Source organism: Nyctereutes procyonoides, unplaced genomic scaffold, assembly GCF_905146905.1.
Source record: "Nyctereutes procyonoides isolate TBG_1078 unplaced genomic scaffold, NYPRO_anot_genome, whole genome shotgun sequence".
Lineage (NCBI taxonomy): Eukaryota > Metazoa > Chordata > Mammalia > Carnivora > Canidae > Nyctereutes > Nyctereutes procyonoides.
The window spans coordinates 12,591,024-12,607,315 of NW_026575020.1; the positions used below are offsets into that span (position 1 = coordinate 12,591,024).

At 38.7% G+C, this 16,292-nt stretch overlaps 1 pseudogene; it reads right to left on the reverse strand.

The window, feature by feature from the left end:
• Positions 1-14,522: 14,522 nt before the first annotated feature.
• Positions 14,523-15,192, reverse strand: LOC129513792 (60S ribosomal protein L10a-like; annotated as a pseudogene).
• Positions 15,193-16,292: the final 1,100 nt, after the last annotated feature.

Sequence of the window (16,292 nt, forward strand, 5' to 3'; positions counted from 1 at the left end):
TTACCCAGTTGATCAGCATCAGGTCAGATAACCATTTACCCCAAGGGAAAGACACAAGAATGGAAATTGAATTAATTCTAACAAAATGAGCCAATATATTTTCCCTCTACTTATGTGTAATCCTGTTTCATCTCAGTTGTGACTGATACCTCTGATTAAAAAACAACAATAACAAAAAGAACCCTGCATGTGTGGCTGATTTAAACTGTTGTGTAACACAAAATCTCTCATGATCAAACCTTTTGGTTTTTTTCAATTTTGTATTGTTTATAACTATTTCATTTTTGCTTTTCCCCTTGAGAATATGGTGGGATGCACATAGATTTTGAGATAGAAGTTCTAGCTCTCCATTCTAGCTCTGTAGTCTCTGAGCTGAGTAATTTTAGACCCTTCTCTCAGACACAATATAACAATTGCCATCAGGGGCTGCAAGACTCACACTTGCCTGATGTGAGGTGGGAGCTAGCAGCAGACACTGTCAGTTGCCTGCCTAAAGTCTACACTCTCCTTCTTTCTTTCTAACAGAATCCCAATTTTGTTCAGAGTGGCAATGTGCCCAACTCTTGGGCTAAAAATATGAAATTGTTTCTTTGTCGGTTGAAAATGCTGAAATACTGGCAACCTCATGTAGTTCACAATATAAGGCAAACAAAAATCTCTCTTCCTTGTTCTTCTTACTGTTAGAGGTGGCACAGAGTTCTGGTCAGTGAGATGTTGCAGAAGGTGTGTAGGGAAGCACCCTTTCCTAAATAAAAAGTTGAAGCCTATTTTATCCTTCCATGGATAAACTGACATATTGAAACTGTGAGGATAAAAACTATATCCTAGAGATATCAGAGCAGAAAGCTAAATAACTTCCTCAATAAATAAACCTCTTTCTGTTTTATGTCACACGCTATTTGGACTTTCTGTTACCTGTAGCTGATTGAGATCCTTTCTGATATTGGCCTCATCAACTATGTTTCTGTTGACCTCTCTCTCAATAATCATTTCATTTTTTTAAATTTCAAGATTACTAGTGCTTCTTCTCAACTCTGAAGTGATTAAGTTCAAGCTGCTAGATGGGAAGATCTTAGTATGAAATAGTTATTTGGTGAAGTGACCTCATCCTCAGAACAATCATTATAATTTCTTGAGCACATATGATGCCAGGCATCACGCCAAGCCCTTTGTATACAAGGTCTCGTAATCCTCAAAACAACCCTGTAGGAAAGTAACACTAATCATTGCCCACTATAAAGGAGAAAAATAAGCAAGAGAGGTTAATCAACAGGTTCTAATGAACTAATCTTGTAATTCTACTAGAATTCATGTCTCTTCCTAGCCACTGTGCCACACTGCCTTAGTTCATTCTTTGTGCTATGACCAAGTCTGCTAATGGTTTCTATCCATGCCCAGTTGTTCATTTTATTTCTTTATCTTGCTTTTCTCTGTAATGACACTGTCCAATGTAAGAGCTTTCCATAATAGGCCGCCTGGTTGGCTCAGTTGATAGAGCATGCAACTTTTAAACTCAGGGTCATGAGTTCAAGCCCCACATTGTGTGTGGAGCCTACTTAAAAAAAAAAAAGAACTTTCCACAATGATAAAAATACTCTATATTTTCCCCCTTCAATACAGTAGCTATTATCTAACACTAGCAATTGTGTTCTCTTTCTTTGAGTTTTTAAAAATTTCACATATAAGTAAGATAACACTGTGTTTGTCTTTCTCTGCTGACTTATTTCACTTAGCATAACATTCTCAAGGTCCATCCGTGTTGTCCCAAATGTCAGGATTTCCTTCATTTTCATAGCTTAAAAATACTCCATTTAAAAATATATACCCCATTTTCTTTATCTGTTCATCTGTCAGGGGCCACTTAGGCTGTTTCCATGTCTTGGTTATTGTAAATAATCCTGCAATGAACATAGGCAGATATCTCTTCTAGAGAGTTAATTCATTTCCTTTGGATATATACCAAGAAATGAGATTGCTGGATTGTAGGATGACTCTATTGTTAACATTTTGAGGATCCTTCATACTGTTTTCCATAATGGCTGCATCCATTTAAACTCCCACGAAGAGTGCACAAGTGTGCCCTTTTCTCCACGTCCTTGCCAGCACTTCTTGTTATCTCTGGTCTTTTTGAATTTTTAGTTTTATGTTAGGTAGCCTAAAATAAGTAGCCATGTGTGGCAAGTGACCACCATATAGGACAGTGCTAACTGAGAAGGCTATAATCAGATCTAGTCCCTTAGCCATCTGCTCCTGGTGACTATGGCTTTTTAGTCCTGAAATTTTCCAGGGTTGGCAGTTGTCCTCTACAGACCTTGCTTGTGGAACTGACTAGAAGACATCAAGCCTTTCAGTAGCACCCACATCTTTCTTTCAACTTAGTCCTATGAAAATGATAGCATCTGTCTTCATTCTGTCATAAGAGATTCTTTCGCAGTAGAGGTAAAAATACCAAAGTCACTGTGAAATGATGGTAATAAATGTGACATTTTTGCAGGTTACAAAAATGTTATAAAACCATCATTTCTTGAGGTGAGTGATTTCTTTTTGAGAACTCGAGTATTTAAAAGACACAATGATATGAAATAAAAACCAAACGAAAGCTGTAAAGTCACATAACCCTTTTATACTTCAAAGCTAAAACATCATCCATCATTTTCCTACTTCCAGCCTAGGTATTAAGCCCTCCTTTATTTCATAATTGGATTCCAGATGGTTTCTGACACTTTTAGTTGGATCTCTACATCAGGAAGCAATTGATCTAGTCAGTGGAATTTCTTAAGAAAACTATAGTTAAGTAGTTGGGACAGGTACATGGCTGTTTATAAGCTTCCATTAAGTGATCAAACTGGCTGATATCATAGAGCAGAAATGATGATTTCTGTTTTATCTCCATAATTTGGGTAATTTGGACAGGAAGTTACAACTGTTAGAAAGAGCCTAAGGTAAGGAATTAGGAAACCTAGTTTGCTGTGACTAAGGGCAAGTAATTAACCTGTCTCAACTTCAGTCTTATCATACACAAAAATTAGAATAATGAAGAAAGTATTTCCAACTTCAAAAGCTTGGACTTTACGGTAAATGGTCCATGCTGGGACAGCAGCAGTATAGTAATTTGAGTGAGCAGTGAAATATTGGGAGATTCCAGAAATGGTTGCAATGGCCCAAGTAAACAGACTAAGATAAGGAGGAGGAGGATCATAAGTCAGTGTTCAGATTTGGGGACAGACAAGCTACAACAGTAACAGCATGACTTTAGAAGTTCAGACATGCAGATTCCTGAAGTCTCTGCCTGCCTGACTTCAATAAGGGATATAGTTTCAAATATGAATGCGATGTTTGGAGAAGGGAAAAGACTGAACATACTAGAAAAAGAAATCTGGAGGAAGAGACTGAAGGACATAGGAAAGCCACAACAAAAGAAGAGAAGTCACAGAAGGAAAGTCTAAGAAAAGACAGTGCTATTATTTTCTTCCATAAGTATCTTCATACACAGTTCTGGGCATATATTTGTTCAGGCCAATCTTCACCAGTCTGGATTATTGTAATATATTTCTCACTGGTGCCCCTCCCTTCTGTCTTGCTCACTCTAATCCATTCTTTATATACAGCCAAAGTCATTTTCCTAAAATACAAATCTGATGAGCATGTCATTCTCTTGCTTAAAATCCTTCACCAGCCTTTCTATTGCTCCTCTGAATAAAGTCAAGTTTCTTTCATATGCCTTTCTAAGATCATTGTGCTCTGTTTCACATCTTTAAGGCAGTTGTTGGTAAACTTGTTCTGTAAAGGGCCAGATAGTAAATATTTTCTGCTCTGCAGGCCAAATGGTCTCTGTGGCAACTACCAACTCTGTCATCATAGCAATAAAGCAGCCACAGACAGTAAGTGAATGAGTGGATATGGCTGTATTCCAATACAGTTTTACTCATAAAAGGCCTTAGTTTACTGCCCTTGCTTCTCCTGTTGTCTCAAGATTACCTCCCCTACCCAACACCTTAACCCTCTAATACTCGAGACCCATTGAATTACTTGCAATTCCCTAACCATACTTAGCTCTCTCTCAACACTGTGTTTTTGCATACATAAATTCTGGATCACGTTCCCCATTTCTTTGTCCAATTCACCTCCACTCATTCTTGTGATTCATTTTAAACTTCCCTGACCAGCCTCACACTATCATTCTGTTCCTACTTATCACATTGTAGTGTAATTGACCTGTTTGCATGTGTCTCTCATACCTCACTAGACTATAGGCTATTGGAAGGTAGGAACTATGTGTTACTAATTTCTGTAATAACCAAAGTGCATCTGGTAATTCATAGACACTAAGATCCATTTATTAGTAGAAGAATTTGATACCCAAGATATCTCCAGTTCTATAGCCTAGCTACAGAATAAAGGCACTGACTCTAACATTGGAAAAACATAGGCTATATTTTCATAATTCCATTTTCCAGAAGTAAGGAGTTTGGTATAAAGCTTTGGAAGGGAGAAATTGAACCTATATCTATAGAAAAAGGGTAGCAGAACTGATGGCATCATGTGACTTTAGGAAAGACCACAAGTCACTTAGGGAGGTAATGTGAGTGATGCACATGGTAAATGTAGCAGGTGAACATGAGATTTGGACTGAAAAAATATGGGGCAGTAGCATTGTGACAAATTTCCATTAGGGACAAAGAAGAGTTTTAGCTGGTAGGACTGACAGCCAGAGGCATGCCAAGTAAATCTGCCTAGAAAATGTAAGAATGGAAAACATTTCTGATGTGGAGAACAGGTCTTCACAGGGCTTTCTGTGGAGGGATTATGAGTAACTGCCTTGATGAATGTGAAAATCATCCAAGAGATTCTCTGAGGAAGAGGTGGCAGGGTGCCAACATTTTGTTGGATGACTGTATATCAGGCACTATATCTTACCACTAATAATCTTCACAAAAATTTAGGAAGTGGATCTCAATATCATGGTTGATAAAGAGGTTCAAGGGGCTTACACAAGCTCCATAGGTTCACATATCTCTGTTCTTTTAATGCGCTGGCAGGTGCAGCACAGACTCTAGCATCCAAGAGAGTGGGGCACTTGGGTGGCTCGATTGGTGAAGCATCTGATTCTTGATCTCAGCTTAGGTCTTGATCTCAGGGTCATGAGTTCAAGCTCCACATTGGGCTCCATGCTGGGTGTGGAGCAAACTTAAAAAAGAAGAAGAAGAGGAAGAAGAAGAAGAAAAAAGAAGAAGAAGAAGAAGAAGAAGAAGAAGAAGAAGAAGAAGAAGAAGAAGAAGAAGAAGAAGAAGAAGAAGAAGAAGAAGAAGAAGAACTGAGCTGGTAATGCTTGCCCAACTGAATGGAGAGCATCTCTCTTGATTTGAAAAGAAAGAGAAGACAGGAGACTAAAAGCCCATACTGGTCCTATATTGTTTCATTCACTGCATTCACTCCTCTTTCTGTTCATTTCCCTTCCTTGACAGCACCCTAATTTCCTGATGGAAAATAACCTACTATAATTTTATATAAATTTATTAGAATTATAAATATAGAATTCTTTTCCTTCCTTTATTGTATGGAAACTTACAGGGTCTTTGAAGGCTATTTTTATCAGATCCTTTCTCTGACCAACCTGATACTTGGCTTGGCCAATCTGAGTTTGTCTTTTAGGACTTTGAATCTTGAGTAGATAGACATAAGGCTGAGGAATTGGCTGGATTTTATTCATTCCAATAGCACCTTGATGGTTGATAGTTCCTCTCTTGTTTCCAAAACTGTTTGTCCAGGCTCCCCACTGATTTTTGACTTAATGTAATTGGAACCAAGACCCCAAAAAAGAGAATATTAATCTAGTAGAGGAGAATAGTTGAGTCTCAGATAAATCAAAAAGGTAATAGAAGTCAAGTAGAAGGGTGTGAGGAAAAGAATTCAGAAGAAGCCCTAAAGCACTAATTAAAATTATATGATGATGAGTACAAGTCCAACTTCAAGTAATAACTTGTTAGTCAAAAAACATAGGAAATGAGAATAAGGCACCAAGCGAAAAAAAATTGGGTATAATTTTAGAGCAACATACAAGGTTGGCTATAAAGAGGAAAAATTAAGGCATTAAAAGGAACTGGAGTATGGGAGCCTTCACAGTAATAAATGGTAGAACAAACTATAGGCATGGTAGGAAAAGAGATGTGGGTATGCCCTATGATTTATATTTGAAAGATGAGTCAAAGCTAAAGCATTTGTTTGGAGTTGTATGATTCTGGCAATAAAATGCGAAGTCACATCATATTTAAGCTTACACAATGTTATATGTCATTTATATATCAATAAAAATAAAGATGAGTATGCTATCAAGAAGGGAAAAGAGGGTGTTTTAAGAATATAGACTCTCTTGCACACTGCAGTGAGGATGGTGGTGGAAAATGATTTCCAGTACATGTGGGAAAGGAGGGATAAGGTCAGAAGTAAGCAATTTGTTTGGTAATTTCTGAAGCCAGGTATTTAAAAATAGTTTATAAGAGAGATTAAATTGGAAGGTGCTTCTTTATTCAAATTTTTAATGGACTGGAATATACTTACAAAAAAAAAGAACCAATAGGATATATATAACATACAGGGAATATAATTTATGACCTATAAAATAGAAGACCTTGCTTTTCTCAACAGTTTTTTTTTTTACAGCTTAGTAAATTGACAAAAATATTTGGAGATTAAGCAATCTTTTGGTAGTTGAGAAAGCAGTAATTTAATACTGCTTTATGAGAAAAGAACAGTCCAGAAGAGTGAAGTTTGCTTACCTAAGTCACCAGAGTGAATAGAGTAAACTTAATATTAATTTCTGGGGGTGCCTGGGTGGAGCAGTCGGTTAAGCATTCGTAATCTCACAGTTGTGATATTGAGCCCCGTACTCAGTGGGAAGTCCACTTTTCTGCCTCTCCCTCTCCCTTTGCCTCTCCCCATGCTCACTGGCACATGCTATCTCTCTCAAAAATAAATAAATCTTTTTAAAAAAGGGGTACTTAAGGAAAATGTGAAGGCCAAGTCTTGAAAGAATAACAGAAACATTACTATTTTCTGATATTAATATAGAGAATATATGCATGGGAAAATCAAAGATAGGGAAATTGGAACAGAAAGAGCAAAACTATAAAATCAATATGACAAAACTCATTATAATGATCAAACTTACGATACAACAAACAGCAAAAACCAAAAAGTAAAGTAAGAATAAAGCTGCTGGCCTGTGCCATAGCTATCTTTTCTTTGACTTGGAAGAACAAATCTATGCATCAATATCAATATAGATATGGTGCTAGAATGGAAAGACATGAGGGAAGGAAATGGCATTTCCATTTTAGAGTTCATCAACTTGTGAATTAAAAAAAAACAACAGAGAAAAAAATAGTGGGGAGGGGAGTCAAAGGTATAAACTCATAACACTATGGATAAGAGGAGAGGTAGCAGAGTCAGAAAAAATTGTTGTGTGTGTGTGTTTTTTTTAATTAAAGATTTTATTTATTTGACAGAGAGAGAGAGGGCAAAAGCAGGGGGAGCGACAGGCAGAGGAAGAGGGAAAAGCAGGCTCCTCACTGAACTGGGAGCTTGACGGGGGCTCAATCCCTGGACTATGGGATCATGACTTGAGCCAATGGCAGATGCTTAACTGACTTAACTACCCAGGAAGCCCATCAGAAAGATTCGAAAAAAAAATGTGCCTCTGCCATGTGATCTTGGGCAAGTCACTTAACCATTATGTGAGGATTTACTATATCCTGGTTTATAAAATGAGAAAGGGAGAGATAGGGAGAAGGAGAGAGAATATTATATTATTACAGTCTTACAGGGTTATTTGTAAGAATTGCGTGAAAAATATGAACATAACACACTAGCATAGTTTTAAGCACATGAGTAAGAACGCAATAAATGGTAACTAATATTTAATAATCTTTGATGATAATACTGGCAATGAACAAATTAACATGGGGGTAGAGAAAACAAATTAATATGGTATGGTACAGGACCTTCTTGACTTCTGGGTACAAAGTAGTTGTGGAGTACTGGGAGCTGGTTCTCCATTGTAGGTTTTCATCAAAATAATGAATAGAATAATGAAAAGATGAAAAAAGTTACAAGAGAACTTGAAACTGGCAAAGAGTACCGTCCATAAGACAACAACTCTGAGGAACCACCAAGAGATATACTTCAGATGGGACCAAGTATTCTCCCTCTAAGGTTAATTTATGACCCTCCCTCATGGGAAAAGAAAAAAAAAAAGGCAGAGTCACAAGAAAGTAAGAGACTCCTGAAAATGGGTAATTAGGAGAGGCCAAAAAAAGAGAGAGAAGAGAAACACACCACTTGGTCAGGCTATTCTAAGTAGTACTATCTAAAGCACTCTCTAGGGAGACTTTGAGATTCAAGCCTTAGTTATCTTAAGAAGAAAGCTAGCAACTAGTCACTCAAAGGAGACTATATATACTTCTGCAGCTTATGATTGAGTTAGAGACCAGATGGAACGCAACAGTGGAAAGCGAATCCTGACCCAATACTTTCAATAAACAAAAGGCAGAAACCATGGAAATAGGGAGTTTACCCACTGGCACTCTTTCTCCTTAGGTAACTGAATTACTGAACTCTGAATAAAGTTCTTGGTTAACCTGTTCAGTAGCTTAAGGTCTGAGAAGTTTCAGGTGAACGGTGAGAAAAGCCAAATATGTACGTTATTCTCTTTCAGATCCAGAAAACCAGATAAAATCAATATGAGGCCTATAAAGAGGTTCTGTAGCATAAATCTTAAAGATCATACCACTCAGAATACAGTTGTAGATCTCAGACAGAGCTGGCAGTCCTTCCAAGTAAATGACATCCCATAAGGGGTAAGAACAACATTCACTTATTGAGAACAATGAAAACTTGAAAGCAGAAAGTACTCACTAACACAAACTACTACCTGAGCCCTAAGAAAAATTCTTATTGTCTGAAATAATACCCTAGGAACCATCAGCAAATAGCATCAGAATTCACATGATTTAAAGATGAATGAAAAACAAAAAGGCAAAGTGCTATACAAATACTACAAAAAAGATGCAGGAGAGAAACAGAATTTGTTTAGTGATTAGATAGAGATTGCTTCCCCACTACTTTAGGAGGGCAGTATATCCTTGATACCAAAAAACTGTAAAGGATTTTACAGAAAGGAATAAAAGACTTAAACAAATGTGAGCACATATGGTAATCATGAGTTGAATGACTCAATATTGTGACAACTTCTTCCCAAATTAATCTGAGATTCCATACAGTTCTGATCAGAATCCAAGCATGTATTTTTGGATTTTGAACTGACAAAGCTCATTCAAAAATATTTGGAAATGCAAAGGGCTAAGAAGAACTAAGTCTTTAAGAAGAATCAGAGGACTTCTACTACTTATACTACCATATACGGAGACTTATTTTAAAGCTGTAGGAATTTAAAAAGTGTGATAGTGGAACAAGGAAGGACAATGATGTTGGTGTTACAAAAGGACTGTAGACACCATCAGTTGTTTCCTGGGGTGTTTCTGTTCATGCCCTGATACATGTTCTAATGTTCAAAAGAATCAATCTAGAGTATTCATTTGTCTAGGGTAGAATCATATGGCTTATTCTGTTGTTTACAACATACTTAGTGGACAAAATCCTTTCAAACACGAATTCTGTATGAAAAGGTTGGAGACTTACCAACCTAGTTTAACTTTCTCCTTGTAGCTCAGGGAGGTTATAGTTTACTCAAATTGTACCCAGTTAGCCTGTTATATAACTTAGAATACAGCCCCGGTTTCCTTGCTCCTAATTAGTCCTCTTTCCATTACACGGTCCTCACTCTTAGATGAAGACTTCCTGCCCTGATATAGCTTTACTATCTAAGTTCTCACAGGATAAATCTCCAAAAAACAAACTGCCACGTAAGCATACCCTTGCTACTCAAAGTGTGATCTGAGAACCAGCTGTATCAATATCACAGGGAGCTTGTTAGAAATGCAGACTTTCAGCCCCACCCCACCCCTCAACCTTTAATATCTTAACAAAATCCCCTAGTGATTCATATACATATTAGAATTTGAGAGACTCTGGCCTATGGGCTTGCTAATATCAAATCTATGAATGACGCCCATAGGTGGCCCATCATCAGCAACCAGAGGCAAATGTAAATGCCTGTTTTTCCCTCCTTTCATCACCCACAGTAGAATTGGCTATAAGATGGCTCACAAGGAGGAAGAACTGCCTGAAACCTCTTTCTTCCCAGAACAAAAGGTTGATGCTACTTTAATATGACCCCACCTGGCACCTAAGAGTTGTTTCTAGAGTAAAATATTTTCAACTTGCCCAGTATTGGTCATCCTTATGAGTTAGAGCTTCTTGAGAACCCCTGTTTCTTCCATCTCATTGTCTGAAACCTGCAAATGGAAAATAGGAAATGAAAATTGATGGAGATCAGGGTAGGGAGGGGAGAAAGCCAGCTGGACAAAGGGAAATCATTTGGAAATTAAAAACAAAGCAAAATATGAATCCAGGAGTCTGAGAGTTGAAAAGGGAAGTTTTATGTAATTCTAGCCAGTTGATGTCATTGCAGCCAGTTCTCTGACTGACTAGAGAGGCCAAGGGGTGGGGGGATATGGAGGTGGGAAGGACCCAGACATTCTCCTTTGAATCTGAGGCTCAGTCTTATGTGAGCAAGATGAGGTCAGTAAGAACAAAGGGATAGGTCTGACCAAGAGCTAGGGCCATTTCCCTACAGAGATAATTCTGCAGTCCGAAAGAGAGCCTGTCATCCCTTCTGGGCCTCCCCCTCCCTCAACTGATCTTTTTGTGGCCTCCTGAGCCCAACTGAGGTGCGGTGATACCTCACAGGCTTCTAGCTCATCTGTGCTCAGGAATGGGAGGGTCGGGGCCACTGACACACACCAGTATCCTGCAGCCTATTATTTCCTGCCTGTCCTGGCTCTTGTCCAAGGCCCAGCATGACAGGTGGATGAAGTTCTCCAGAAAGCTCAGCAACGAGCCAGTTTTCCAGGAATGCTGCTGCTAACTGGATTCACGTGTTAAGCCACCCCCACCACCCCAGGCTGAATGGAGGGCCAGCTGAATGGGAAGAGTTTGTGTGTGTGTGTGTGTTTAAACTCTGTCTCCAGTCTGGATCCTGTGATTGTTTCAGCTGGTATAAGCAACTCCCTACTTAGGCTCCAGGGTTCCAAGTGCTTCCAAATCCCTCCAAGGAACAAAAGCTATTAATTCATGCCTTTGTTCTTAAACAAATGCTCCACAATCGAGGACTGGAAGGAAGAACAGCAGGTGCCATCGGGGACACTGGGGACACAGGAATAAGGGAGCATGAGGGCCTTGGGCTCCTTTAGCAAGGAAACTTTCAGGGTGATAGAGCAATCTGGTCATGGAAGGAGAATGTGGGGGAAAAGTGAAAACAGATCACGCAGCTTTCAATAAGTCGTCCAGAAAGATTTAGAGAAGCAGATTAAAGAGAGAAATTATTCCATTTGAACAGAATTTGGAGATTGTAAAAGTGTCTGGTCTTCCAATATGCTTTTGACTATGTTTCCCCAACTAAAACTGAATTAATAGGTCCAATAATCATGCAAATGATTTTTGTTTATTGCCTCAGGCTGAGCAGTTTAAAGTAATCCTAACCCCACTGAACACTTAATATGTGCCTCCCACTGTACTGAGTGGGAAAGAAGAGGAGAAGGAATGCCAAAATACATTTAAGTTCTTGCCCTCCTCAGTTTCTCAAAAAAATTAAAAATAGAAATGCTATAGTGATCCAATAATTCTACTACTGGGTTTTTACCCCAAATAAAATGGAAACACTAACTTGAAAAGATATATGTAGGGGCACCTGAATGGCATAGGTAGTTGACTGTTCTACATTTTTGGTTTTAGTTCAGATTGTGATCTCAGGTCTTGAGATCAAGCCCCGTGCCAGGCTCCATACTCAGCATGAAGTCTGCTTGGAGTTTCTCTCTCCCTCTCCCTTTAACCCCTGCCTCACTCTCTCTCTTTCTCTCTCAAATAAATGAATCTTTTTTAAAAAGAAAAGATATATATATCCCTATGTTTATTAAAGCATTATTTATAATAGCCAAGATATGGAAGAAACCCAGTGTCCATCAGTAGATGAATGGATAAAGATGTAGTATATATGTACACACCACACACACACACACACACACACACACTGGAATATTATTCAACTATAAAAAAGAATGAGATCTTGCCATTTGTGGCAACATGGATGGACCTAAAGAGTATTATGCTAAGTGAAATAAGTCAGACAGAAAGAGACAAATACCATATAATTTCATTTACATGTAGATTCTTAAAAAAACCAAACCAAAACAAAACAGAAACGGGTCCATTAATCCAGAGAACAAACTGATAGTTGCCAGAGGGGAGAAGGGTGGGGGATGGACATAATGGGAGAAAGAGAATGGAAGATACAAGTTTCCAGTTAGGGGAAGAATAAGTCACAGGGATGAAAGTATAGCATAGGAAACATAGTCAATGATATTGTAATAGCATTGTGTGGTGACAAGTGGTGGCTACACTTGTGGAGAATAGAGCATAATGTATAGAGTTGTCGAATCACTATATGATTTTACACATGAAACTAAAGTAACATTCTGTGTCGACTATACTTCACTAAAAGAGATAAAGTTCCTGGAGCTCACAGACAAGCAAGGAAGACAGACCTACAGGCAGATAAACTGCAATACTGTGCGACTAGCATTGAGATGGAGATGTTATGGCAATACCAAAGAGACACAGGAAAAGATACCAATGTTGGGGGAGAAAGAGTTGCACTCTTTCCAATCTGGGTAAGCAGAGCCAGAATGGGACAGGCCTGGTCCACTAGATTTTCAAGGCAGACAATCTACTAATGGAACTGTTTACCTTTCAGTAAACAGAGAATCAATCTATAGGCCAGGATCAGCATTTATTTTATCTTGGGCTCTCGTTGGATGGTAAGCAATCAATATCTGTTCTTGCTATGAGCCCATGCACTAACTGGGGAGGCATTAGGAAGTCCGTAGAAAGTTCCCAATAATCAGCATGGCTGTGGGGAGAGCTAACTTTAGACTTCACATAGGTGTCCCGGAAATCTGGAGGGAAATTATTTTGGGATAGAAGTATGTGTTTCAAGATCCTGGCCAGCATCTGAATGACTTACTTCTACTGTTGCCTCCATGGTTAAATACTAAATGTATCTTCCCAAAACTATAGCTTCAGTATAAATGAATGAATCATAAGAGCCAACTATCCCCCACCCCAAACCACTTCCATCCTGCCCACAGATGGGGAAAGGAAGGCCTTATTTGAATTTAAGGCTAATAAACTCTCTTACTGCCCCTGAGCAAGGTTTAAATGAAGGGTTAACAAAAGGATTGACTCATCTCTGCCTGTTTAAAATATTCTCTCTGGTGATAGGGTCTTTGAAAACTATATATAGGAAAATGTTTCACTTTCTTCATAAGGCTCTAGACTACATTTTTCTAAATATCAGTGTTTCTTCTTAGGGGAAAGGAGTATATGTATGTGTGTGCACACAATTTGTGTGCCTTTGAATCAATATTTATTTGCTTAGAAACTGGGAAGAAAGAGAAAGCTTATCTGGATGTCACACTGATAAAGATCTATTAAAAGGGACCATACTTGGAGTAACAAAGTTCACACTGAGATGTTCATTCCATTGGAATAATAAAGTCCAGCCTTGAACTGTCTTGCCAAAGTCTCTATCTCCCTTATTCTCCCTTTCTCTCCTCCAGGTATTAGTCTAAGGGAATAAATGAGACTTTAGAAAATTTCTGTAACTGGGATGCCTGAGTGGCTCAGTGGTTGAGCATCTGCCTTTGGCTCAAGGTGTGATTCCAGGGTCTAAGGATTGAGTCCCGCATCAGGCTCCCCACGGAACCTGCTTCTCCCTCTGCCTATGCCTCTGCCTCTCTCTCTCTCTCTCTCTCTCTCTCTCTCTGTCTCTTATGAATAAATAAGTAAAATATTTTTTAAAAAAAGAAAATTTCTATAACATCGTGTTCTAGCAATTATGCTATTGTGGCTGGGACAGAGATGGGATGGATCCTACCTAGTACTTTAGAAAGAGGGTGGAGGATTCTTAAATAGATCATTTGCAATTAGAAGATTAATACAAAAGCAAAAAAGCAGCACTGTGTGAGAGAAAGGGCTAATGTTAGCATGGAAGAGTCAGGCTAGCTAGATAGTAGAGATTATGCTCATGAGGACCTTCCCCTGTAATGTTTTAAGTTATTTTGATCTTTTGTTTTGTTCTATAAAATAAAAAATAGTAGTATTTAACCTTAGGTTTGAAGTTGTCTTTTGCTACTTTGCAATTGTCCTTTGCTATAACAACCCTTTAGTAAATTTTAATTCACCTTTAAAGACTTCTGGAAATGGTATTGCAGGAATTAGGAACATTTCTTAATTGGCTGAGATCCCCCCCTTTTTTTAAGGGTAGCACTAGGATTTATTAAACAATCTTAGTAAAGGCGCTGGGGCTTGCCCATGGTGCTCTTGATGTATAAAGGCTGGACACTGCCAATTCTTCTTGAGCAAGGACACTAGGAAATTGACAGCTAAGTGTGTATTGTACATGAGCTCATCCTCTGTCATCTTCAGGTGGCCAACAGCCAATGCCAGACATAGCACATTCTTCATTTGGAATTTGATGGTGGACTTCACTTCGTCCACTTTGGCCACCATGTTCTCATTGTGGATCAGGAAGGAAGGGAACTTGCCAGCTTTATTCAGGCCTGACCCAGGATTCATGGGATCTGCTTGATCAGAGATTCTGAATCCAAAAGGCATCATATTTCTTGGCCAACTTCTTGACTAGTTTTTTATTCTTGTTGAGTTTCTTCAGCGCCTCACTGTCCATGTGGGGAATATCCACTGCCTTGGCCTCATCACAGTGCTGCTTGTCCCCCAAAACACACACACGGAGAACTTGGGGAGGGGAGTGGACTTAACCCTGACGGTGCCCGAGAAGCGTTTGTCCTTCTGAGGGTCATAGTTCTTCAGGCGGATCTGCAGCTGTCTCCAGAAACTTCGGTGCTTGAAGTTCCCGTGCAGGACCTCCCAGGTCCTGGTTCCCGTGCAGGACCTCCCTCACCCCCTCTACTGGGTGTCGCGGGAGACTTTGCTGGTCATGGTAGCTCGCACAGCGGAAAAGACTATTGGCTGAGATCCTTATTACAGTAGAAGACACTGTCTTCGGAAGAACAGTAGTCCAGGCATTCTTGATGGGAATAAACCTGAGACCAAAGATCCTTTCCAGAAAGATTGCAGAGGGAGGGCATATTGAAAGAGATTTGGGTATTCAGATGAAGGAGGAATTGCAAAAGAAAAAGAAAGAGAAGATAAATTCTCATGCCTCTGCTACCCTCAAGAATTTTTTGCTCACCTAAGAAGATAATGCATACACACATGACTCTGTTTTTCCAGTTGTAGTCATCATTTATCCATCTTGCCTTGGCTCAACTTGATTCCCTATTTTTGTTAATCCATTCAGTTTCTAAGACTGGAATTTGGGTGCCAAGTTTAATTCTTTCCTCTTCCTTACTCTTTACAAATAATCAGTCTCAAAACAGACAATCAGTCTCAATGCCCTTTGGTTCCATCTTCCCAAATACTTAAGATACTTTCATTTGATACTGCTATGAAGAATGACATTGGAGAAGATGAACTGGGGAAGCCACGGGATTTGGCAACTAGAAGACCCTGATGACTTGCAAGGGACTAGTTTCAGCAGCTGTATTACAACGGGTTGAACAAGTATGGGTGATGATGAAGAGGTGGCTATTGTGTCTGATAAGTATTTAGGAATAATACTCAGTATATGCTCAAAGTAAAAAGTCCAAATTATGCTTCCTTTAGTAATTCAAATGGGCACTTTTCTCTGTTCTATTTCATAATTTCTTTTTCCATTTTAACTTAATTTTACTTTCTGGAGAATTGATCATAAAAATCATGGTAATGGGATTTCGTGAAAATGTTAGCCTTTATCACTAAAAGAGTCCAGGCAGCAAAATTCTGCCATCTATACAGAACTAAAAATAGTCTTAAAACCTCCTGGATTCCAAGACTGTAAATAATGTTTTACTTCCCTAATTTTTTTCTTATGAATACTTCTATGAATACTTTTCTTGTGAATCCTAGCTTTCATATATTTACAGCTAGTCTCTAACTTCCCAGCTTACTTTCTGTAAACTAAACCAGTTTCTTTACTATTTGTATAGCCTTGGCTTTTT